The following is a 26,697-nucleotide window of genomic DNA, read 5'->3' as shown; positions in this document are numbered from 1 at the left end:
TCAGACTTTGAGTAGTGTGGATGCCAAGGTGAAAATCTGAGGGCTAAAAGAAATGTTTCTCAGCTATTTCTATACCCAAGGTCAAAATCAAAAGCAAGGCACTCAATTCAAAATTCTCAACTTTTCCAGTTAGCATTGATTCCAACGGAGCAGATATGGTAACCAAAATTGATGGCACAGATGGCTGAGAGGACCACAAAGACAGATTCAAGGTTATTTATCTGCAACGTTTTTACTGACTCTGGTGTTCATAGACATATACATTTTTGTAGCCACGAATTGACTGAAACCGGCTCTATGGACAAAAATAAAAAAATAAAAAATGGAAGGGGAGGGCATTAATGAGAATTGCTTCTTTATCAAATGGACTTTACTTGTTAACTATTGCAAAGAATTTTAGGACAACCTAAACTCTTCTGCTTGCACAGAACATCTCAGAATTACCTCTAAGAATATCTATCTCTCCTTTTTGTTACTGTGCATCTTTGTCATATGATCATCATCAAAGACAATATTCTGGAGGAAAAAGAACAGACTATTTTTAATTGCTTTGGAAGCAAGAGGTTGGTACTGGAATCTGAATTTATAAGATGTGAACCTTGAAGTCTTATAGGATTAAATAATCTGGCCAACACACCCATTAACCTCTTGAATCTGATTTTCTCTTTAACTCCTGAATTCATAAAACCAAAAGGAACCCCCATAGACTGGCATTCTTTCTTGCCATGGTCAAAGCTTCAAATGGGCCAGGCCACTTTATTTTTGTTCTGGGTGGGATGTAGATTTGTGGGCAGATGACAAGGTGCTAATGAGGAGCTAATGTTCCTGCAGCTGGCAAACTGCCAACTCAGGATGGGAGGATTAGAGCATTTGTCTGCATTAGCCCTAGACATAGAAGGGAGGGGTTGGAGGATCACCAGCTCCAGGTTGAATAACCTGACTCACACTGGATTCTGTGTTCCATTCCTAAAGCAAGGGGCCATCTCAGGGTAATTACACACTTTTCCTAGGTGGCATGGTGAGTTCTCATGTGGATACACTTGACTTGGTTCTCGTTCTGGAATAAATTAGTCAGAATAGGCAAGTTCAGAACCTGTCCCACCTCATCACCAACTCAGGATATAATCATATTAATGAGGAACCAGGTGAAATTTCTTGTCAGCATTACATTCATTCATCATGAGTGTAAAGTTAGTTTATACAAGTGTCTAAGCCAGATCGCTTTTTGAATTCAAAATTTACTTCTAAAAGAGCAGGGCACTTTATTTTCTAATTTTGCCATCAAAAATTCACATCATGAGTTTCTAAGCCAGGCGGCTGATTGGAAGAAAATCCCAGAGAGACTTGAAATTTCAATAGAACCATCCTGCCTGAGCAGAATACGGCTGAGGTGCTTCCACCTGGACCACTTTCACCCAGGTCTCTCCAACATTGATTTCAATAATAATTATCCCTGTTACATTTTAAAATCTACCTATATGTTAATTAATGTGGATTTTCACGTACCTAAGGAAAACAAGGAAGGTTTTTAATGGACAGACAGGTTTGGAGGGATATAGATAAAAACTTTTCCTGGGAATGATTCTAAAAACCTTGAAACCTGAAAGTAAATATCATTTACAGGCTAAATAATAAAACTAAAGCACATGCACATTAAATCACACTATGTAATTTTAATTTTAGGCCATTCCATCTTTTTATAAGGACATATAAACATGTGTTCAGAATATCTACTTTAGATATATATTCTATAGAAGGTCATTGCTCCAATCATGATGGTATTTCGAATTCCCTGCATGATTTGCTAAGTATCATGGCATATATGCTCACAGCTACCTTCCCTCCAACGCATGCAAGCATGTCATGATGTTCTTGCTACAGAAGAACCATGTGGTTGAAGCATCCCCACCCTACAAGACCTGTCCCTGGCCCACTTCCTCGCTCTCACCTTCTTCCCTAATCTCTACCCTGCTCACCAAGCTTCAACTCCCCTTCGGACTCTTATGAACAGGACAAATAATTTTCACCCCAGGACTTTCAGAAGTGCTGTGTGCAGGGTGTCTGGAATGCTCTCCTTCCCAGAGTCAGCCGAGCTGGTTCCTTTTCATCCTTCAACCCTAACTTCATTGTCCCACAAAGAGTTTCCCCTCCCTGCTTCGATCACTCTGGCATAAGCATATTTCTCCTTGAAGCTTTCTAGATCAATACTCTATTTTCATTCACAACACTTTAACACAATGTTTATTTCCCTCACAGCTGTTCACTTTTGCTTTTCCCAACCACACCCCCACCCCCCGTTTTTCTTCCCCACTGATGTATGCCCAGGGCCTGGCACAGCACTGTACATGGTAAGTGAAATAAGTGAAAGTGGCTCAGTCGTGTCCGACTCTTTGCAATTCCATGCACCACAGAGTCCATGGACTTCTCCATGCCAGAATACTGAAGTGGGTTGCCATTCCCTTCTCTAGGGGATCGTCCCAACCCAGGTCTCCTGCATTGCATGTGGATTCTTGGCCACTGATCCACCAGGGAAGCCCACTGTACACGGCAGGCCTTCAGTAACTCTCTGTTCTAGCAATAAGTGGGTGTAAGATGTTGAATAAGGTCTAATAGATTTTAGGATCCAAGTTTTATGTGCAGTTTCATCCACAAAAACAAGGTTTCTTAGAAGTTGAAGAACAGGTGTGTTTTAAACAAAAGACAAAATTCTATTAAGAGTTACTTCATATATTATCAATTCCAATTTATTACCATACTGGCATCCAGTATTTTACCAAGCACAATTTTTTATTTTTTTAGCTTCGGAGTGATAACTAAAATAATAATAGGGAATATTAATTGAGCATCTTTCAAAGCACTTGTTTTATCTCATTTAGCCCCCACCTTGTGGAAGAAGAAACAGAAGCACTGAGGGGATGTGTTATCTGCCAGGGACACACAGCTAGGAAATGGCAGAGCTGGGTTTGAGGCTGGACCCTCTGGCTGCAGACACCATGCTCAGATCCACCACGATGGGCTGTCCTCCACATTCCTGTGTGCACCACAGCCACTTCTGACTAATCAACAGCCAGGGGCTCTCATTCCATGCGCATGTATAGAACAAGTCAGGGAGGAAGACAAAGGTGAAGGACTTACAGAATCACGGCATAGGTCCAGTTTGGGGTGGTCAGTGCATGGCTTTCCCCCTTTCAGATGGATCTGAATTACGACCTCCTTCTTACCATCTCATCCTATTTCACACAACATTTGCAAACATTCATTTACAGCCCTGATTAGTCCAGCTTATGGTCCCTTATAATCTTTGATTTCCTCTGGCCTAGAGTTGAGCACTCACACCTCTCTCTCTTTATTTCTCAAAAAGATTCTTATTAGCAAAAAAACCCATTTACTGGTTAGGTTGCTACTATTGACCATATGCAAGAAAACGGCAAGCACGTAGTAGATCAAGGAGACTTAACACGGGGACAACTGCCCATAGAGTTAAATGGAGGTCCACGTGTGTGCGTGTGCGTGTGCGTGTGTGTGTGTGTGTGTGTTTCAGAACATGGTTGACAAGGTGAGGAAATGGCCTAAACAAAGAGACAATTAACTAAAGACACCTTTGATAGATTCTTGAGGTCACGTGGTAAATCAACACAATACTTCTTGAAGATAAAGCCTCATGTGATTTCACAGGAAGACTACAGAATACTGACCAGATTATCAGCCTCAAGGCATGAATTCATTCAGTAGGAATTTCGTGAAGGTAGAGACAGACTGTTTCACAGTGATGCTAAAAACTAGTAGAATAAAGGGACAGTAACAATACTCCAAAGAAAATATGTTTTCAATGAAATTGCTAGTTTTGCAATTTTCCTCACTCATGTATAGGAGCTCATGAACAATGAATGCAGGTTCCAGAAATAACTATCCTGATAAGAGTGGGTGATACCTGAGTTACCTGATACAATGGGCAGCTAGTTTCATACACCATTTAAATTGTAATAATGAAACAGAACAGGATCCTATGGTCCGCCCCCCACCACCACCCCACACACACACACATCCTCAGCCTGTCTTTTGTCTGTGGAAAAACATTAGCTAATGAATAAGTGCAATCAGAGAAGTGAGAAAATGCAGAAACAAAGGAAAACAGAAGAATATATAATAGCAGTTTAGTCATTAAGCATAGTCAAGGACCTTTAGTTCCTCCTTAAGGGCTATATATAATATTCTGAGCCATATCCTGTGAGCTGTGTTATAGATAACCAAAACTCCCACACGATGGAAGAAGTTAACTGCCTGATGACTAGACTGTAGTCATGATATAAGCTGCCACAATGCCAACAGCTGGCGTCAAAGAAGTGGGAGCAAATCGACCCTGGACACAAAGATCTACTGTACTTAAAACAATCAAGACGATGCTGATCAATTTCCACCATATGACCAATTTAAAGATGACTGTCAGAACTGACTGACTGTTTCTGCATGTAGGCCCCTCCATTCACCTATAAAAGCTCATGCCCACTAATTGTTGGGGGTGGGGGTGGGTGGCCTTTGGACAGGAGTCCCCCCTCCCCTCACCCGAGGTTGCCAGCCTCAGAAACAAAGCAAACTTTCCTTTTTCCACCAACCTTGACTCTTTATTGGCTTCAGAGTGGGAGCAGCTGGACCCCCACTTTGGGTTACAATAGTTCTCATTGACCTTTGGCCCCAAGGTTGACCCTTTTGCCAAGTGAGCAAATATTTTCTTAAAAGGCCAGATAGTAAGTATTTTAGGATTTACAGCCATCTGATTTCTGCCACAGTTCCTCCGCTCTGTCATCATAGTGCAAAAACTGCTGTAACAGACAACACTAAACAGCAGGAAAAAAAGAAAAGAATGAATGTGACTGTGTTGCAATAAAACTTTATTTTTAGACACTGAAATTTGAATGTCATATCATTTTCATTTGTCATGAAATACTATCCTTATTTTGATTATGTTTCAATCATTTAAAAATATATAAAACATTCTAAGCTATCAGGCTAAAAACAGGCAGCAGACCAGATTTGGCCCAGAGGACAAAGTTTGCTGACCTCTGCCTTCTACTAATACAGAACAATAAAAACTCCAGAAAGGACTTTTAACAGGACATAAGTCTCTTAGAATATCAGAACTTTTTAAAGGAATTAACCATATTCTTTATATCTGAATGTCATTTAACCCCTTTAATTCAAGTATAGACACACAGATTACACACCGTGATGAATATTCACAAACCAAACATAACTGTGTAACCACCACACAAATCAAGAACCAGAACATTAATTTGGCACAGAGAAGTTACCCTCACACTCCTCACCTGTCACCCACCACCGTCCCCATTCCAAGGGTGCCCACTACCCTGACTTCTAAATGCACAGATTAGCATGTTGTGTGGGTTTTCTGGTACGGTATCATTTACTTAAAAAAAAAAAAAAATTTAAAATGCTGTAGGAAAAAGTAGGGTTATACAGTAAAAAAGGCAAATCGCTGCCCTAATTGAAATTTATCATTTTAAAGCCACATAATCATAGACTCTCTGGGTTGGGAAGATCCCCTGGAGAAGGAAAGGGCAACCCACTCCAGTACTCTTGCCTGGAGAATCCCATGGACAGAGGAGCCTGGCTGGCTACAGTCCACGGGGTCACAAAGGGTTGGACACGACTGAGTGACTTCACTTTAATCATAGACTCTGGAAATAGAGATTTTAGACAATACCTATATATACATCCTTATATGACACCAAATTCTCAGATTAACAAAACTAACGTATTTTAATTCAATTGTCTACCCAAATATTAGTTTGATTAGCACCATGCACATGTGTACAGGGCCAAAATCTATAAATCAACAATATTGATAACTGAATAAAACAATAAACTAAATTTCTGATTATGCTATTATTGTCAAAGCTCATATCTGCCTCATTTTCTCTACAAAACTGACAAAGCATTGAATTTTTTAACACTGAGCATCAAGGACTGGGGTATAATTTCAGCTATTGTCACTGCTAACAAAGATGAAGGTCTTTACTACAACTCACAAATGATTAGTGTTCATGACAAGGTGCAAATGAATAATATATAACGATTTTATTAACTGTTTTATTTTGCTATATATATATATCAAGCTATCTCCATTTTTAAGCTGTAGTATCAACTAAATATAAAATGGTGGTGGTTTAGTTGCTCAGTCATGTCCAACTTGGCGACCCATGGACTATATGTAGCCTGCCAGGCTCCCATGTCCACAGGATTCTTCAGGCAAGAATACTGGACTGAGTTGCCATTTCCTAATCCAAAATATAAAATAACCTTTTGCTAATTTTTTAAAGTTACAACAACAAAATTATATAACAAAGTAGTGAGGTTGGGCATTTTAATAACCTTAGAGCAAAAAATTTTAAAAACTATATGCATGCTGCATTTCCAAACTCTGATATCACTACAAGAGCAAAGCTAGATGAAAGTTAAGATCTGAAGCTGTTTTTTAACATCATTTGTTTCACCCCCAACAGTGAATGTTTTCACCAGAAAGGTATTTTGTGCTAACAAGATCTGAAATGTTTGTTTCATGGAGACAAATTAAAAGGTGCTATTACTGAAGTGTAAATAGCAACATATAACTTACCCTGAAATAACCCATTAGTATCTCTAAATGAAAAAAAAAAAAAAATAGACTAATTCCAAAGATTTGAATGGGATTGGGTAATTCCACTCAGTGCTATCTGGTCTCCACTTTGTAACAAAGCTCTTCCTTTGTGACCTTGACCATGGCAAATTATCTTGAACATCAGTATCCTCATCTAAAATGTGATATTGTGAAGTTTTTTTTTTTTTCAGTTCTAAGAATGTAAGTATTCTCAGCACAAGAAAGTAATTAATATACAAATGAAAGAATGTCTTCTTTCCTGAAATGACTGAATAGACGATAGTTAAGAAAGAATCACATGAAATGCTGGGCTGGATGAAGCACAAGCTGGAATCAAAACTGCCAGGAGAAATATCAATAACCTCAGATATGCAGATGATGTCACCCTTACATCAGAAAGTGAAGAAGAACTAAAGAGCCTCTTGATGAAAGTGAAAGAGGAGAGTGAAAAGTTGGCTTAAAGCTCAACATTCAGAAAACTAAGATCATGACATCTGGTCCCATCACTTCATGGCAAATAGATGGGGAAACAGTGGAAACAGTGGCTAACTTTATTTTTGGGGGCTCCAAAATCACTGCAGATGGTGACTGCAGCCATGAAATTAAAAGACACTTGTTCCTTGGAAGGAAAGTTATGACCAACCTAGACAGTATATTAAAAAGCAGAGACATTACTTTGCCAACAAAGGTCCATCTAGTGAAAGCTATGGTTTTTCCAGTAGTCATGTATGGATTTGAGAGCTAGACTATAAAGAAAGCTGAGCACCAAAGAATTGATGCTTTAGAACTGTGGTGTTGGAGAAGACTCTTGAGAGTCCCTTGGACTGCAAGGAGATCCAACTTGTCAATCCTAAAGGAAATCAGTCCTCAATATTCATTGGAAGGACTGATGCTGAAGCTGAAACTCCAATCCTTTGGCCACCTGATGCAAAGAACTGACTCATCGGAAAAGACCCGGATGCTGGGAAAGATTGAAGGCAGGAGGAGAAGGGGATGACAGAGGATGAGAAGGTTGGATGGCATCACCGACTCGACGGACATGAGTTTGAGCAAGCTCCAGGAGTTGGTGATGGACTGGGAAGCCTGGCATGCTGCAGTCAGTCCATGGGGTAGCAAAGAGTCAGACACAACTGAGTGACTGAACTGACTGGAGAAAGAATTAAAGTTTAAAAACACTTTGCCTGAAATGTTATGAATTTTTCTAGTAGTTCAGAGGCTAAGTGTTAATAAAACACGTCGACGGTAAGAAATGAACCTTTTAAAGAATAAGAATACATTCTCCAAAGAAGCAGTTAAACTTTCCATCTGTTGGCCAAAAAACTTTACCAACTCCACATCTTTTAAAAGTGAAACTTCTGTGCCGGCCCATACAGATGAGTATAAATTCAATCCAATTTACAGCACAGTAACAATGGGGGCAGTCTCAGACTATTACTTTCAATGGGATTGAGTCCCTAAGGATGGCAATGACTGAGTCCCATTGAAAGTAATGGAGTAAGCAATCACATGCCATTACTTTCAAGGAGACACAGTCTCTACTACCCATAATAACATAGTAATATAAATCTGCCTGACTCATCAGCATGAAGAATGAAAATGTAAAAGAATTTCAAAGCTGCAAATGTGTAACCTGAGACCAAAAAAAAAAAAAAAATCCTCTTCTCTCTTGCACCCATAACTAATCAAAGTTGAAATCTATTTTAGTAGAGCTAGAAAGGTCCAAGAACCCCAGGGCAGGGAGCATGACTCCTAGGAACAGGTTCCTGTCCTTCTCACACTTCCTTCTGAGCAAGTTGTTCAGTGCTGTCTGTAAACACCTGACTACTCTGTGCCCCTCTCATATCCACTTTTGTTCTCAAGTGGTAGCAACTTCAAGAACAGTTTTTCACCCTCAAATACTAACGCATATATATGGAATTTAAAAAGATGGTAACAATAACCCTATATGCAAAACAGAAAAAGAGACACAGACATACAGAACAGACTTTTAGACTCTGTGGGAGAAGGCGAGGGTGGGATGTTCTGAGGGAACAGCATTGAAACAAGTACACTATCAAGGATGAAACAGATCACCAGCCCAGGTTGGATGCATGAGACAAGTGCTCAGGGCTGGTGCACTGGGAAGACCCAGAGGGATGGGATGGGGAGGGAGGCGGGAGGGGGGTTCAGGATGGGAAACACATGTAAATCCATGGCTGATTCATGTCAATGTATGGCAAAAACCACTACAGTATTGTAAAGTAATTAGCCTCCAACTAATAAAAATAAATGGAAAAAAAAAAAAAAACCACAATTGGTCAAATTCATTACAAATAAGCTTTCTCTTTCTGCTTTAATACATATGTGTTGAGTTTCCCAATAAGCAGAAAAATCCAATCTTTCTTTCTTTCCATATGACATATGGGTAAAATTCCAAGAAAACCTGTGTTTCAGACATACAAGCCAAGCTTTCCTCATCTCATTTCCTTTAACTAGAAACTGATTTTTTTTTTTTTTTGGCTGCACCACACGGCATGTGGAATGTGGGATCTTAGTTCTCCAACCAGGGATCGAACTCATGCCCCTTGCGGTGGAAACGTGGAGTCTTAACCACTGGACCACCAGGTAATTCCCTAAAACCTGGTTTTGAGTCAGAAGATGTTTGCACTTCCAAATCTCCCCTCAATCCAAATCTCTCCACCAGTGAAAACAACATGTACAGGAGATGGGAGCTACTTAGATTACTAAAGTGTAGCTGAGGTTCCTCCTGTCAAATGAATGATCAAGAAAATCACAATGAAACACTAGTAAACCTGTATCTCCAGATGTGCTAGTAATTTTTAATAGCTAGCCCTCAGGGAGAGGAAAAGGCTCTGACTGTAGCCAAATTTCTTGGTAAAAATACTCTCACCATGGCTAATTTCAAATTACCAACATGATGCTACTAAATGGAGGATATAAGAAAAGATAGCAGTAGCAAATCACCATGCAGTATTTTCACTATAAAGATACAATAGATGTAAATGACCTCAAGATCATAGACAAAATAAAATGTCATAAAGTAGTTAAAACGTGATGAGTTTTCACAGAATCTATTACCTTTATCTTGAATATAATTAATTTATCTGTAAGAATAATTATTTGATTTTTAATAATGGCTGTATTTAACAATGGGCTTACAAAACACCTGACAATTTGGCAATTTGCTCTTGTGGACCAGTCAGTATTAGCCAGCTCTAGCACAACCACTGGGTTTTTTTCTCTTGAACTTGGAGCAGTCAAGTCGACATTATGTCAAGGGTCACAGAGGACTTGTAAATAAGTGAAGACTTTCCCAGACTGTCTAGGACCAGTGGGGTTTGTCCTAAATAAAATATCCAAGTGGACTGAAATTCCTGAAAGCTGCCTGTTCCTTGACCCACCCTGTCTAATGTAAATGAATTAAGATCACACTTTCAAAGGTTTTTATGTAGAATTTTTGATGTAGGAAGGGTATTTGAGTCAGACAAACCCAAGTTTATCTCAGCTCCCCTTTGCTACTTGCACGCCCTTGGTTTGTCTGCCTTAACTCTTTTGTGCTTTAGTTACCTCATTTATAAAACAGAGCTAATAACAGATCACACTATTGATAATTATGAGGGATATAACCAGAGTCCCTCTCAAATCCTTCAATTTCCAAATACCACAATAGTATACAATTTCCCTTATGAAATGAAATAATGCAAGTGAAAAAATAGGCAACTCCCTCAGACCCCTAATGATCTTATAAATACAGGTTTTAAGTCGTTTATGAAGCTATTAAAATAATTTCTACCATCTGTAATTCTCACAGTTTCCTATTTTATTTAAAAAACAACTTTTAACTCTTTGAAACAGCTTTATAAATCACTTTTTCTTCTACCTTTTCAGTACATATAGTGGTTTCTTTAGTTACAGATCTGAGCTATAGAAAAATGCAGTATTGGATTCCTAAATATATCTAGAACTTCTCATTTCCTAACTAAAACCTCTCACCTTCTTAGACTTCATTTCTATCAGCAAACACCCAGCTTTCTCTACAAATTTTTATTCCACACACAAAAAGGTAAAAAAGTATTTAAATTATAAAAATTTTCAGAGATGAGACAAGAGAACAAAGACATATAAAAGTATGGCTGTTATTACTTTAGCCAATGCACTCACGCTCTAGTACCTATGCCTACCTATAAGCCTCACAGAGCAATTCAGACTCTTTGTCAGTAACATCAAAAATGGTACATGCAGCAGACCTTTCAGTGACTCATGAGGAGTCATGATTGTGAATGGCTCACTTACAAATGCCAAGGCCCCACTTTCTGGTGCTACCTGGCGTGATTTTGAGAGTTTTCAATAAGATGGTAGACTTGAAGTACTGGGAACAATGCTTGAGATGTAAATATGTCAGATGCCTCTCACTTTGTTCCTCCTCTGACACCCTAATAACAAAAATGGCCCCAGAAGAAGACAAAATGTAGGGGAAAAGCTACTTCCCATGCCTTCCATGCTAATTTTAGACTTTTCCTGTTGCAGGAGGTTGGAAGGCCATCATTCCTTAACATTCAGTAAGTGACAGCTCTAGGAAATGGAGGGAAAAAAAGCTTCCTCCTCAGTTATGCCTGGACATGCCCTCATTAACTTATTTCTGCCTATTTGGAACTTTGCTTTTGCTAGACTGTCTTTGCAGGTTATCTTCCCAAAATAGGCAGTCGTGGGGATTATTCCTTTTAGCAACAATTACGAATACATTTCTTGCCTCTCCCTTCCTCCTTCCTTCCTTGTCTTCTCAAGTGGCATAGCTACATATACATCAGAACGTTCAATGCTTGTTTCCTCACTGTCTTCGTGTGCACTGCTGCGATGAAAATACCATAAACTAGGTGGCTTAAACAACAGAAATGTGTTTCTTACAGCTCTAGAGCCTGGGAAGCCTGAGACCAGAGTGCCAGCATGTTTCAGTTCTGGCGAGGGCCATCCTCCGGGATCACAGGTGGTTGTCTTTTTGCCCTCACACAGCAGAGAGCAGACAGGGAGAAAAAGGACAGGCTGGGGAGCACCAGCACTCTCATTGTCTCTTTTTGTAGGATATCTAATCCCACACAAAAGCACCACCCTCATGATCTAATTACCTCTCAACAACCCCCACCTCCTAATACCATCCCATCAGGGGTTGCTGTTTCAACTTACAAATTTGGGGAGGACACAGATATGCAGTCTATAATTCCAATCTTCTAACTCTGTTCTATGCCATCATTTGAAAAATCCCAGTCTTTAATGACCAAGTACTTTAAGTTTTCCTTGACAAAGCCTGGCATTGCCTTCATGCTGATCAAATTCTGGCTCTCTGGCAATGCTACCGTCTAACTCAGAAGTCTCAAAACAAGTCAGTGTTTCAAAAGAGGGCAATCCTAAAAGAAGAGGTTAAAATGGAAATACTGTTATTAGGAAATTAATTAGGGGGAAGTGGAAAAAGCATCAGTTTTCTATTTTAGTATGTGCGTCCTAAGTCGCTTCAGTCATGTCCAAATCTTTGTGACCTCATGCCCACCAGGTTTCTCTGTCCATGGGATTCTCCAGGCAAGAACACTGGAGTGGGTTGCCGTACCCTACTCCAAAGGAATCTTCACAATCCAGGGGTCAAACCCATGTCCCTTAGGTCTCCTGCATTGGCAGGCAGATTCTTTACCACTAGTGCCACTTGGGAAGTTCCCATTTTAATATAGGAATCCTTTGTTGTTTTTCACAGGATGCCAGGATTCTACCACACACAAGTTAAACCACGACTTAACCATTAAAAGATTGTGCAATGTTCTTGGGGAAAGCACCAAGGAGTCAATTTCTATAAATTAAATATTTAAGATCAGACTTAGATGCCTGAGCCAAAGTATTTTTTGAGATAAATATCTATCATTGTTGTTGCTCAGTCACTAAGTCATGTCCAACCCTGTGATCCCATGGACTGCAGCAATCAGGCTTCCCTGTCCTTCACTATCTCCCGGAGTTTGCTCAAACTCACATCCATTGGGTCAGTGATGCAATCCAATATCTATAGTTACTTAATAAATGTTTGCTGATTTATATTACTTCACTAACATATAAAACATTCTGAGAATGAGGGGTTTCTCCTAGTATAGATAATTTTAGAATCTTTAAGGTCATATGTCACAAAATCAGGAGCCCCACAAAAGAATGTGAAGGTTAAAACATTTATTTCATAATAAAAAGAAAGTCTAAAAAAGAAAAAACCTTTTTAATATATTACACAAAATCTTATTCTGAACAGAAATTATTTAGTCACTGTCTAGAAAAAAAAAATATTCCTCCCTTCCCCACCTAACTGTATCTCAATCTCTCCTCTAGTTACCAAAAATACTTCCCCTTTGGCCACACGATAGACTCATCAGCAATAGTTTGGACATGCTCTTTGGCATTAATCTAGCCTTAATATTTATGCATTTCAAAGCAGCCCAAAGAAGTTGAATAATGAGGAATAATTTAAATAGTGCATGCGAACTGTCATGAAGAAATGAAGAGAAAATTTTGTCAAAACAGAATGTTCATATTATAATAAAAGAAAAAAAAAAGAAAAGAATGATTTGCAGTGCCTACTGACTTCTCAACAATATTCAATCCCATTAGAATTAACTTTGAAGATGTCACCAGTGCTCATGAAAACTCTTAAAGCACAGAAACTATGCCCTCCAACACTTGAAAACAGACAAATATACTCTTTTGAGGAATATCATGAACATTTTTTAGGAACTGTTTTGGCTAGATCTGCTACAAGCATTGGTACTGGCAAGAGACACATTTGTATTCATTTCTGTATTCACTGTAAAACCCTAGAATTTTGCCCAGTTGTCATCTCTTGAAGCAGTCTCAAGACTATAGACAATTTTCAACATGAAAATTGTACTAGCTGGGTGATAATATCCTCAACTAAGTGTAGACAGGTTTAAAGTGAGGTTTATAGCATTTACTTCTTTAAACAAGTCTTCCTCTTTTTTTCATTATTTGCTTTCATCTATAGCAGCCTCCATTTTTTTCTATTCTGTATAAATCTCTATATTCTTAAGAATGTATCAGTGACAAGAATGTAGTCCTTTCTTAAAGCGCTCTATATACAACCTATAGAGAATGATAATAATTGAAATTTTTCTTATATCACTTTTAAAAGTTATTTTATCTTACTAGTCATACTAAGAAAACCTGTTCAAAAGTCATTTTTCAGTACATTTTTAATCTGATAAGTACACCCATTTAATATTTATAAGTTCAAGAAAGAAAAGCAAAGGAATAAAAATGGAACAACAATAAAGAAAGATAAGGATTAAAAGATTGTTTATGATGGCATTTTAATTCAGCTCTTCCTAGCTGTACACAAAATGGGTACATAATGTACAAATTCTGTGTTCTTTCCCAGACAGAGCTTTTTTGTTTGATTTTTTTGTTGTTTTATTGCACATTTTGGTTGCAGTTTACTTTTCATAGCCTCCAACAGGCACCATGTTTTTCTCTAGAAGTTTTGAAGGGGTTCCTGTGTGTGGTGTTTTATTATAACTTATGAGTATTTGTCCTGTGTTAAGTCCCACTTTCTCTTAGAGGATTCTGGACTCAGAGGATGAGGAGAACACTTGGCAGGAAGTCACATGGCAATTTGTCACCAGACGGGTAGCTTCGTCAGCCAGACCATTGTTGTGTGTTGCGAGTGAGTCTGCCCTCACAGCAAGTTGAGGAACAGACCAGACTCTAATGAAGAAGCAACCCCATTCCTTTAGAAATGACCAGCATTATTCCCTTGTGAATTCAATTTCACAAACTATACAGACAAGTGTAACATGGTCTCCAAATGGAAACAGAGTGTTCAAGTTTTAAAACCATTGTTCACATGATACACATAAAAAAAAAAACTAACTCTTAAATGCATTTGAGTTCTGTTCTCACTTTCTGCAAACTCTCTCTCCCTGGGAAATTTAAGATTCTTTCATGTGGTACCTCTGAAAACCAAAACCAAAATCGTACAGTTTACTTTTCACGGTTCGCCTATTTTGAAGAAAAAAAAAATAGTTCAATAAATCATTCATACATTAAGAATGATTACCAGTGTGTAAAGTGGAATGCAGAATTACCTTAGATAGATGACACATGATGCTTTTCAGGACGGCAGCTAATTTCCAGCAGAAAGGTCATACAAAAAATAATGTGATTAGAAGAGGTGGAAGGAAAAAAAAAAATAGCCACAAATTTGGACAGGGACCAAATTCCCTTTTTGCCACTGTAACCGAAAACCATTGCTTCAATATTTAATGAAACGCTCATGCTACAGCACCTGGTCACACTGTCAGCGCTGCCTAACCGCGGCCTCCCCGGTGGGTCGTTCCTGCAGCCATCTGAAAAGGGGGCAAACTGTTCACAGACAACAATAATGCCAGTCTTTAAGAATCTACAGCTACAAAACAGCAGGAGACAGAGTTACTTTGGCTTTGATCTTGGGAAAAATGGCTGGGGGCAAAATGCTGTTTCCTACCATCAGAGACCATACACTTAGCAATCATTTCTGTAAGTCAGAGCCATTCACCGGACTCAACTTGGCTGCCCTGCTTCCCTTTCTCTCTCCCCTTGCAGAAAGCGAGCAGCTCCTGGTGAGAGATCCTTGTCAACAGGAAAACACCAGTTCACGCTACCCTGCTAATGATCCAATGCATCAATACCTCAAACAATCACAACAAGCAGATGTCCTAAGTTAATATAGACTTCCCTGGGATTTTCCCTGTGAAAAGTGGCTTTAAAAGGCATTAGTCTTTTGGACTCACTAGAGAACGGCTAAATCTTGGCACCAATTCCTCGGGTATGTGAACCTCAGCCTAATGGAATTTAATTACTTTAGTGGTATTAATCATCTGTACAGTAGAGCAAAGAGTATTTTATTACCACTTTTAAGGGTTATCGGCACATTTATTTCAAATGAACTGTCAAACTGCGTTACGTGTAAGGCATGCCGGGTTTGAATTCCGCAGCTCAGGTGAAAATAAATTTACAATTTAAAACTCTTCCCCTATCATCAGCATCCCACCCATTAATAGTGGCAGCACATATGTAAGACTCTCAAAATTAAAGGAAATTAAGTGTTGAATTAGCGATTCATTTTTTACTGTCTGGTTTTATTTCTTATTCCAACCATTTTGACTACTCATTTGCAAAGGTTGCTTTATACCAAAGACCCCAGGAACACCAATTGGCATCAAATAGGCTGTGACACCATTACAGGCTTAGTTACAGAAAAGTGACGCTAATCTTGTCCATTATCAGGCAACAAGCACCAGCTCAACAGTATTAGATGCCTCCAATTCACACCGTGCAGCAAATGCTTTTGTTTTTGTTCATATTCAGGGAAAATGAATGTGTACTTCTCCCTCCTCTTGGTTGTTTTTAGCCTTATTTGAATTGTTCCATAAAGAACTCGAAGAAACTCTTGCATCATTTATAAAGCTCTCCTCCTGTGCTAAATAAATCCAAGAGTGGATTGCAAGATGCAAACTCAGGTTAATTCTGTAGATTTCAGTAAACTTTGTCCTAAAGCATTCTACAGAACCCAGGGGTAAAAAACTACAAGAGTGGAACTGGGGGAAATGCAGGACAAGGGTCCGGTACAAATGAGGCCAGAGCACTCTCTGTGGCTCTGGAATCAGATTGCCTGAGTTTTAATCCTCCCAAGTATTAGTTATGCCACTGTGATGTGGAGCCTGGCGGGCTACAGTCCAAAGGGTCCGAAAGAGTCAGCCACAGCTGAGCAACTGAACGCGACGGAAAGCATGTACAAATTTACATGATCTTTGTTCCCAGTCCCTGGCACTAAGCTCCTCAGACTCATATTTCTAGAGTGATAGGAATATTTTTGTCATTCACATGGAGCCCCTTTTGAGCTAATATTAACAATGCAACATAGGGTGGGGTCCCTAAATAACTTCAGGATGGGGCTGGTCAGCAGAAAGATCAAGTGATTAGAGGATTGGAACTTGCAGCCCCACAGATCAAGATGGGTACAGGGAAGAGTGGAAGTGCTGCCGAAAACCCTTGAACAACACGATTTGATGAGCTTCCAGGCTGGTGAACCAATGGAGGTGCTAGGAGAGTGGTACCCTTGGGGAGGGCCTGAAAGCTTCACATCCCTCTCCCCACACCTTGCCCTAAGCACATCTCCCATCTAGATGTTCCCATATTAAATTCTTTTATAACAAGATGACAACCTAGTAAGTAAAATGTTCCTCTAAGTTCTGTTTGCTAGATCAGCTCTAGCAAATTAATCCAACCCAGTGAGAGAACTGTGGGAACCTCTATTCTATAGCCAGTCGGTCAGAAGCTCAGGGGTCTAGGTAGACTTGAGATTGGCATCTGAAGTGGAGGGAGGGCAGACTTGTAGAACTTAACCTGTGGGATCTGATGCTGTTTCCTGGGGGATAGTGCCAGAATTGAGCAAATTGCTTGGTGTGCTGGGGAAAACACACATATCGGAGACACGTTTAAGTAAATTCTTTAACCCCCTCGGTGTCTTAATCTGTAAAATGGGAATATAATCATAGGCTCATATTATGGTTCAAAGATTACATACAAATAAAATAATCTTAGCCCAATGCCTGGTTTAGAGTGGGCTCTGTTATATTGTTGTTATGATTACAAGGAAGATACACAATATTTGAAAAGCTATATGTTCCACCTTATCACATGGGTCAATGTCATGTTGAATAAATTCCCTATGAATTCCAGTGACTTCTAAGACACCTTCATTTTTCTCCTTCTTCAACCCACCCCTCCTCCACCAAAGTCCTTACATGTAGCCCCCGACCTGCTCCACATCCACCTGCTTAAGGCATTTTCCACTAATCTCGTCTCAGAGACATTCTGCAAAGAGAAGCAAATGAGAGCAATTTGTGACATGAGATACAGCATGTGCAAAAGACACGTAATTAGTGTCAAAATGGATGCATTTGCTTTTTAAAGCCTATTTGTCCTGTGATTTCAAATGAATCAAGCTGCTGTATCTCTCTCAACAGCTTCATACTACTCCATAATGAATTAAATGACTCCTTTGAAAAAAAGTATAAGGTTTATGAATAAAATGCTTTTTCAAATGTTGGGATAAGAAGGACTTAAAAAGACTCTTATGTCTAGTACCCCTACGCTTAAAGATCTTCTCCAAACTCAGAATCTTTGAAAGAAAAGCATTCTCCAAGGAAAAAAAAAAAAACTTTTCCCTCCATCTTTTCAAATCATTATAATTACTAGTGTGGGGTGGAAAAAAGCTACAGTATCAGCAAAGCAGAATAGGGCTCTAAATTTCCCTACCCCTGCTTAGTACTCTGATGTCCTTAGCATGCAATCAAGGCCCCAAATCCTTTTCAAACACATTTCATAAGAGAAGAAAGAATGCTTCACTCAAAGCTCCAAAATGTTTAGATTCTGCTCTTTAGTTTCTCTCTTTCCACTCTATTTCTGTCCTCTGTTGGCTATTCTCTGAATATCCGTTTAGTATTGAAATAACATATGTACCTTGTGAATTCATTTTCTTAATTCTACCTTTGAAACAAGCTTGTTCCTCCAAGTTTCCCAAACTTTAGTCTTTACTAATCTCCTTTCAGATCTGAAAATAGGAACAAAGAATTTGTGAGCCTGACTAACAGCAGTCCACAGAAAAGGCACAAACGTCATTTGAACTTTGGAATCATCCAGACAGAGCTACGGATGACTAAAGAAGAGAATGTTAATAAATAACTTAATCAAAAGTAGTTAGACAGTAAAGAAAACAGTCTGAGCTGGTGCAGCTAGAAACATGCACATCCAGATTGTACACAAGCCCAATTTCTAGCAACAGTGTATGCTTCCTGTGCTGGCAGGAAGTTAAAATTAACAATAGATTTATGCAACTAATCTTTTCCTATTTGAACACACAAAAAAATTCAGGAAAGACCTTCTCAGATTCCACCTAACAGTCCAAGAGAGTTAAGTTTACCTCATTGTTATCACTTGCATTATAAAAACTAATGTCAAAAAAAATTAAAAAAAATAAAAAAAAAATAAAAACTAATGTCACTGCAAAGACTGCAAACTAGACTCATAGGGAAGGGTTTAGGATTTAATCCTAGTTTCCTTTTATTCTTCATTGTGAAATAAGATAATATTAATCATCTTAACAAGCACATGAGAATAAATGAGATAAAATGCATATACCAGGTTAAACTAAATAGATCTAACATACTATAAAATGACAACTATATTAAAGGAAAAAATAAAGCAAATTTATATTTTTTTCTTAGAGGAAGCCCCAGGCTTCACATAGGGAGCTCTAGCTATTTTTAGTTCTAAGTAATAGGCACAAAGTATAGATCATGGCATCTGGTCCCATCACTTCATGGCAAATAGATGGGGAAACAGTGGAAACAGTGTCAGACTTTATTTTTTTGGGCTCCAAAATCACTGCAGATGGTGACTGCAGCCATGAAATTAAAAGATGCTTACTCCTTGGAAGGAAAGTTATGACCAACCTAGACAGCATATTAAAAAGCAGAGACATTACTTTGCCAACAAAGGTCCATCTAGTCAAGGCTATGGCTTTTCCAGTGGTCATGTATGGACGTGAGAGTTGGACTATAAAGAAAGCTGAGCACCGAAAAATTGATGCTTTTGAACTGTGGTGTTGGAGAAGAAGAAGAAGAAGAAGAAGAAGAAGTCCCTTGGACTGTAAGAGGATTCAACCAGTCCATCCTAAAGGAGATTAGCCCTGGGTATTCACTGGAAGGAATGATGCTGAAGCTGCAACTCCAATACTTTGGGCACTTCATGCGAAGAGTTGACTCATTGGAAGAGACCCTGATGCTGAGAGGGATTGGGGGCAGGAGGAGAAGGGGACAACAGAGGATGAGATGGCTGGATGGAATCACCGACTCAATGGACATGAGTCTGAGCAAACTCCAGGAGTTGGTGATGGACAGGGAGGCCTGGCATGCTGCAATTCATGGGGTCGCAGAGTCGGACACGACTGAGCAACTGAACTGAACTGAACTGAACTGATACTTTGTAGTAAACAAAAAAAAAGTCTCTCATTGAATCCACATCCTCTAAGCCAAGAATTCTTTGAGGATAATTTTCCTGTCCCTCAGGTATTTGTCTCTCAAGTTGGCCACGATCCCTATTTAAATGATAAACCCTGGTAGCTGCAATCAGAAACTGTGGACAAAGTTCCCAGTTGCACATAGAAATGGGCTAATGGAGATATCATACAAACCCAGTGGATCTTTATACTCTAGAGGGCAAACGCTAAAGTGATGTGAATGTATATAGCTGAAAATAAACAAAGGTGGGACAAAAGCTAGCGAGAGCCCTTCCTTCTTAAAACTTGTAAAATCATTAAGCTTGTTCTTGTATTAAAAATTCCTATTCATTAATCACTTGGTAATTTTATTTCAGAGTACAAAATTGTCACTATCAGGATCATCAATATTATGGATGATTGCATAAATTGTGGTGCAACTACTGATATAATATTATTGTATGAAATGTATCACTGAGAGCTTATCATAACACAGGAATATGTTTTTGCTACATGAAAACAAACAGAAAACAACTGTTCCCATGGTATGATTACCTTTGTATAAAATGAAACAACCAAGCACCAAGTATAGATAAAGCATTGGAAGAAAACACCTCAAAATGCTAACTGTGATCACTTGAGCTGGTTACAGTAAGAATGTTTTCTCCTATCTAGTTTTCCAAAATTTACTAATATTCTGTAATAATTTTTTATTTTTTGCTGAGAAAACACATATGCAAGTTGTTAATTTGTTTTTATTTAAAAAAAAAAGAGAGAGAGAAGAGGCTTTATTTTATACTTGCATATCACCGTAGAAGGATATAAACCTACAGTTTATGTTACGTGTCAGCTGGGGACACGTAGGCACACAGCTTTGTAAAGATTAAGGATACTAGCATGGAAGTTTCTGTTTCCATCACTGATGCTCCTATTCAGGTCTTTTTATCAACAACTCTTTTCTAATCCCAGAACACTGGTTTTTAGTATCATTTCACTTCTCAGATGATATTGCTTTTATTTATTATTTAGGTTCGTCTATCATTGCTACTTATTTTACTATAAGCATCATTCACCTAATTACCAAAATGTCCTTTATTATGCTATTTAGGAAAACAAATGGCTTCCCACTCAACAAAACTTATTTTTCAGAGATACACTGTCTTTACGTGAATTCATTCCCCATTTACTCATTTTTCCCCATTCCTCTGGATATTTTCATTCTCTGCTTGACACGTCTTAAGGTGCACTGACTGAAATTAGGCTTGGTATTCTAGATGAAAGTGTGTCATTATTTGATGTAACATCAACTTAATATTTCCAGATTATTTTCTCCCCTTTTGAATGCACCCTGGAGTCCTATTTGCCTTCCTAACTGCCTCTGTGTGATGGGAGTCTTCTTCCTTGAGCTGTCCATGATGACTCCTAATTCATTTAAACAGTACACAGTGTTTTAATCATATCTGTTTTCACAGATATCACATCTTTTTATAAGCGGAACTGTTCTTCTGCTAACTTAGCTTTTCTTTTGTGTGAGATGTTCTAGGTCAGATAAGTAATACAGTATTCAAAGATACAATGATAAAAAGTAACGTTAGCTCAGAGGCAAAAAAAAATTATGTTTCAAACGTGATGTTCATCATTTCTACAAATATATGAGAATTACCACTAAAAGATTTTCAAATGAGTGAATATTGGAATATTTAACACTTACGAAAGAGATTTATGTGCCTATCTTATTTTTCATAAATGTCTTTGCCATTTTACTAATTAACCAAAGATATCTTTGTTTAGACAAATTTTGTCTCCATCACAGCCTATGCTCTTTCTACATAACTTTTTCCTGCAGTAAAATTAAAGTGCTCAGTTTTACACACTAATCATCTTCTAGGTAACAGATTGCAATATTTTGAATACAAAAGTATGAGACAGGAAGATGGGACTTTTGGGCTCTCATCCCGGATCTTCCGCCCAATGTGTTCTGTGCTCTTGGAAATGGACTGCTTTCTCCTCTGCTTCATTGAACTTGTTCAAAGAATAGATGTAGCAATTTTAACTACCTTACAAGATGTTGCAATTTGTATGGTTTAAAAATATATATATATGATTCTCGATTCAATTATTTTGCCTCAGATTACATTTGAATGTTCCTGATCACATCTTTATACATCTTCCTAAAATTACTACTGGTGAGCACAGGTCTGAATGCAGAATCCCCAACTTCAGTTTTGTGGCTGAACTTAATTCACTGTTAAAGTATTTCAGGTTCTTTCCAACCAGGCTCAGCTTTCAAAGCATATTCTTATTGCAAAATTGAAAGAAGGCATTCCCCTGCATCTGCAGTAATCATACTTTTCATGATCCCAAAGTCTTTCCTTTCAAAATTCAGTCAATATTTAGTCGGAAAGAAATGTCACTGTGTCAATTTGAAGCAATAGTTTAATCTTATCCTAATTTTGCCCTTCTAGAATGCCTCTCGTCTACTTGGATGAAATATGCTCAGGACATAATTATCAGAACTTGCAGTGGTCTTAAAATAAAGCATAATTAGTGAAATAAACATCATATAAATATATACATAGACATGAATTTATATTGCATACTTCTTTAAAATAGTTACTCTCTTCCCCTTGACACATCCCAATTGCATACTAATTTAGTTAGTGGTTGAAAGGTGTTGACTCATGTCATTACAGAGATAAAACAAAAAACAAAAAGATTGATACATGGATGGAAATATGAATAGTGTACAGTAGGTACCTTAGAAATAATGCCAACTCATTCATTTATTTCATTCTGTAGATTTCCACTGAGTATTAATTATGCACCAGGCACTATTCTATGAGCTGGGGCTATAAAAGTGAACAAAACAGAAGTCTTTTCCATCACTGAACTTACACATAAACACGAAATATGAATTAGGCAGATCTCTATGCACTAACAGTTTTTGGAGGACCAAAATGGCCAGTATCTACAATTTCACGCAGTTCAGCCTAAATAGTGTCAAATGATGGAAAGTGACATGGAGAACAATAAAGCTGAGGTAAAAGAGAGAGTCTATGTGGGCTGTTCCTCTTCTAAATAGGGTAGTTGAGAAGGGAGGAACCTTACGTGAGTGAGAGAGCGGATGGCAGTCTCGCTCGGGAAATCTCTGGAAAGAGCAGGCAAAGCATGCGAACAAGAGAAACAGAATTCTGAAGCAGGACAGGACCTGGTTACTGAGACACGGCCTAACTACAGTGTGGCTGGAGCAGGGTGGACACGGAAGAAGAACATAGACAGTGGGATGAGTGAGCAGGGGCTGGAGGCAGCAGGGTCACGTGGAACCACATGGCCAGAGCAAAGAATTTGATTTTACCCTGAGAAGATTGGGAATTTTTGGAGGGCCTTGAGCCGAGAAGTAATATGATGCAATTTGCTTTTGAATAGGACTATCGTAGTTGTAGGGGGTGGAGAAGAGCAGCATCTAATGGATAGAGAGAAGGGCAGAGTGAGGAGGTACTTTAGGAGGCTGTAACATGGAGCTCATTGGTGACTTTAACAAGAATTGTTTTGATGGGACAGTGGAAACAAAAGCCTGACTGGAATAGGTTCAACAGAGAATATTGGGAGAAAATTACTAAATATAACCGTTTAACAGTATTTCTGGGCACTTCCCTGGCAGCCTAGTGGTTAAGAATCCACCTTGCAATACTGCGGATGACGGTTTGATCCCTGGTCAGGAACTAAGGTCCCACAGGCCATGGGGCAACCAAGACCAAGTGCTATAACTACTGAGACCAGGCTTCACAACTAGAGAGAAGCCCATGCACTGCAACTAAGACCAACACAGCCACATAAATAAACATAAATACACAAAAGGAGTATTTCTATTAAAAAATGGGGTAATAGGTAGCTTGGCATTTTCAGGTAAAAAAAACTTTTAATGATATATGAAAGGATGGCATATTTATGTTGCTGATGGCAGTAATCCAGTAGAGAAGTAAGAAATGATGTTGCAGGAGAGAAAAAGGAGAATTGCTGGGCAAACCTCCTGGAATGGAGAAGATGAGGTGAAAGCCAGTGCGGGATCTTGAGCTTGGCCTTTGGAAGGGCACAGGGAGTTTATCTATAGCAATATCCATGTCAAAATACTCTTCAAAAAGGATATAAAAGTGACTTAACTAGGGAAATGTACTATGATATCCTTGTAGCACTAAGGCCCACTTAGATCAGTGGTAAGGTGGGTTTTCTGCCAGGGTTGTGAGTTTTCCTCCACATACTCAGTTGTGAGGGTAAGGAGTAGAGGGTTGATCTAACCAGGGTAGGAATTTGTCCAGATAGGATGAAAAGAGAGGGAGATTCATTCATGAGACTGAATGATTATAATCGAGGACCACTGAATCTTACTAGGAGTTATGAAGGTAGCGATGAGAAAAAAAGTAAAAATGATTGATAGATGGTAGGGAAAGTTGAGACACTAGAAGGGGGAGAGCTGGAAAAATAAAGATAGTGATTGGAGAGTAGGAAGCTTGAGACTGAGACTTTATCTTTACCAATAGATAAAGTTAGTGGTATTGACAAGGTCTAGGGTAGTGGTTCTCAGAAGTAACTGGAAGGCTTGACGAAGGAATTGCTGGACTTCACACTCACAGTTTCCAATTCAATAGGTTTAGGGCTGAGCCCCCAAATTTGCATTTCTAATAAGTCCCAGGTGATGCTGAATCTGCCAGTCTGAAGACCACACTTTAACCCACTGGTCTAGGCTGTGATCTTGGGTTAGGTAGGATGAAAAACGAGATCACTGTGGGAGAAGAGCTCAGGGAACTTGGAGGCTGGGGTTTTGGAAGAGTCGCCCATGAACAGGGTCATTTAATCCACAAATAGATTTCATTTATCAACCAATTGTGAGTCCAGTGCTGCATTCAGTGTGAGGGCTCTTTTAAATTAAAAAACAAACAAATCAAGAAACACCTTCACTGAGACTTCCTTGGTGGTCCAATGGTTAAGAATATACCTGTCAATGCAGCCGGTTCAATCCCTCATCCCGGATGATCCCACATGCTGAGGGGCAACTAAACATGTGTACCACAACTACTGGGCCTGCATTCTGGAGCCCATGTTCCACAACAAGAGAAGCTACTGCAATCAGAGGCCCAAGCACTGCAACTAGAGAGTAGCCCCCGCTCACTGCAACCAGAGAAAGCCCACGTGCAGCAACAAAGATCCAGTGCAGCCAAAAGTAAATTAAATAAACACATAAAGAGGCTTTCCTGATGGCTCAGCAGGTAAAGAATCCGCCTGCAACACAAGAGACACAGGAGACATGGGTTCGATCCCTGGGTTGGGAAGATCTCTCGGAGGAAGAAATGGCAACCCATTCCAGTATCCTTGCCTAAAAAATCTCATAGACAGAGGAGCCTGGCGGGCTATAGCTCATAGGGTGGCAAAGAGTGAGACATGACTGAGTGACTAAGAATAAATAAATAAAAGAAGATTCTTCATTTAAAAAGAAAAAGAAACACCTTCACATCTGTAAGACTTATACCTTAAAATCATGGCTGCCCCACAGAAAGATGCAATACATTTATAGGCTTATTTATTCCATTGTGAAGTAAAGAATTCCCGGTGCACTTTGGCCAGGGCAACGAACATGTGTTTCTGAAAAGCAACACTTAAATGAAGTAATTTAAATGTCTGGGAAAGCTTGTTACAAATTTTACCTAATCATTTCATAAAGTGAAATCACCTTATTTATAAATTTAGATTTTTATGTATTGAGTATTTTTATAAATGTATTAACGCTGAATGGTAAAGGAAGGTAAGAGTGAAAAGTAACATACAGAACAACTCTCTTTGTTAGTACTGTCAATAGCCAGATAAAAAAGCCTTTAACCCAGCTCTGTTACTGAGTATTTTAGTGTATGCACTTAGACTAAACTCAGTTCTAAACTCAGCTATGGTAGTATCTTCTAACCCCATCTTTGAGTCTGCCTAGTTCAGTCCATGGGATCGCAAAAGAGTTGGACACAACTTAGAGACTAAACAACAAATCTTTGAGTCACTTTGAGAATCTGATAAAAATGTGGAGCTTTTTTCCCACAAGGGGAAGAAAAAGCCTCTAAGCATGCAATATTATTCATTTAATTTTAGGAAGCTTAATAATGCTATGAGGAAATCAACCTTGAATATTCACTGATGCTGAAGCTGAAGCTCCAATACTTTGGGCACCTGATGTGAAGAGTTGACTCACTGGAAAAGACTCTGAAGCTGGGAAAGGTTGAAGGCAGGAGGAGAACAGGGTGACAGAGGATAAAAGGTTGACTGGCAACACTGACTCAACAGACATGAATTTGAGCAAGCTCTGGGACATAGTAAAGGACAGGGAAGCCTGATGGGCTGCAGTCCAGGGGATCACAAAGAGTCAGACACAACTTAGGGACTGAACAACAATAACAAAGAACTCTATGAAGACTATTCACGTTAAGTGTCCTCTTCAATCTAACCACAGAAATTAACCACAGCTACAACTGCAAAAATATATATATATTCTTTTGTATCTTTCATTGATCTATAAGACACACAGCGCTTTTTACAAAAAGGAAATCTCTTTATGAAGAAGTAAATAAATGAATAAAATATATGTTCAAAGCACAAAAAGATTTATAACTATTTCTTTGGTAATCAACATCAAATCAACAAAACCTAAAATGGTCTGTGAAGCATACAAAGGATTATAAGGTATGGTTTTGGACCTAAAAACCATACTATCCTATATACCATAGTTTTTTACTATAAAAATAGGAATAGAAGGTACACACACATAAAATCTACCCGAAAATGCATGTTGCCAAGAGTTGTCCTCAGTTGCTCAGTCATATCTGATCCTGTGCCACCCCATGGACTGTAGCCCACCAAGCTCCTCTGTCCATGGGATTATCCCAGCAACAATACTGGAGTGGGTTGCCACTTTCCCCTCCAGGGGATC

At 38.8% G+C, this 26,697-nt stretch overlaps 1 long non-coding RNA gene across 2 annotated transcripts in view; it reads right to left on the bottom strand.

The window, feature by feature from the left end:
- The window catches only part of LOC122442596, a 455,537-nt gene that overhangs the window by 345,178 nt on the left and 83,662 nt on the right, over positions 1-26,697 (bottom strand). The window lies entirely within an intron of this gene.

This window comes from Cervus canadensis, chromosome 5 (genome assembly GCF_019320065.1).
Source record: "Cervus canadensis isolate Bull #8, Minnesota chromosome 5, ASM1932006v1, whole genome shotgun sequence".
Lineage (NCBI taxonomy): Eukaryota > Metazoa > Chordata > Mammalia > Artiodactyla > Cervidae > Cervus > Cervus canadensis.
The sequence above is the reverse complement of the archived record's forward strand: the minus strand, read 5'-3'. Positions and strand labels throughout refer to the sequence as shown.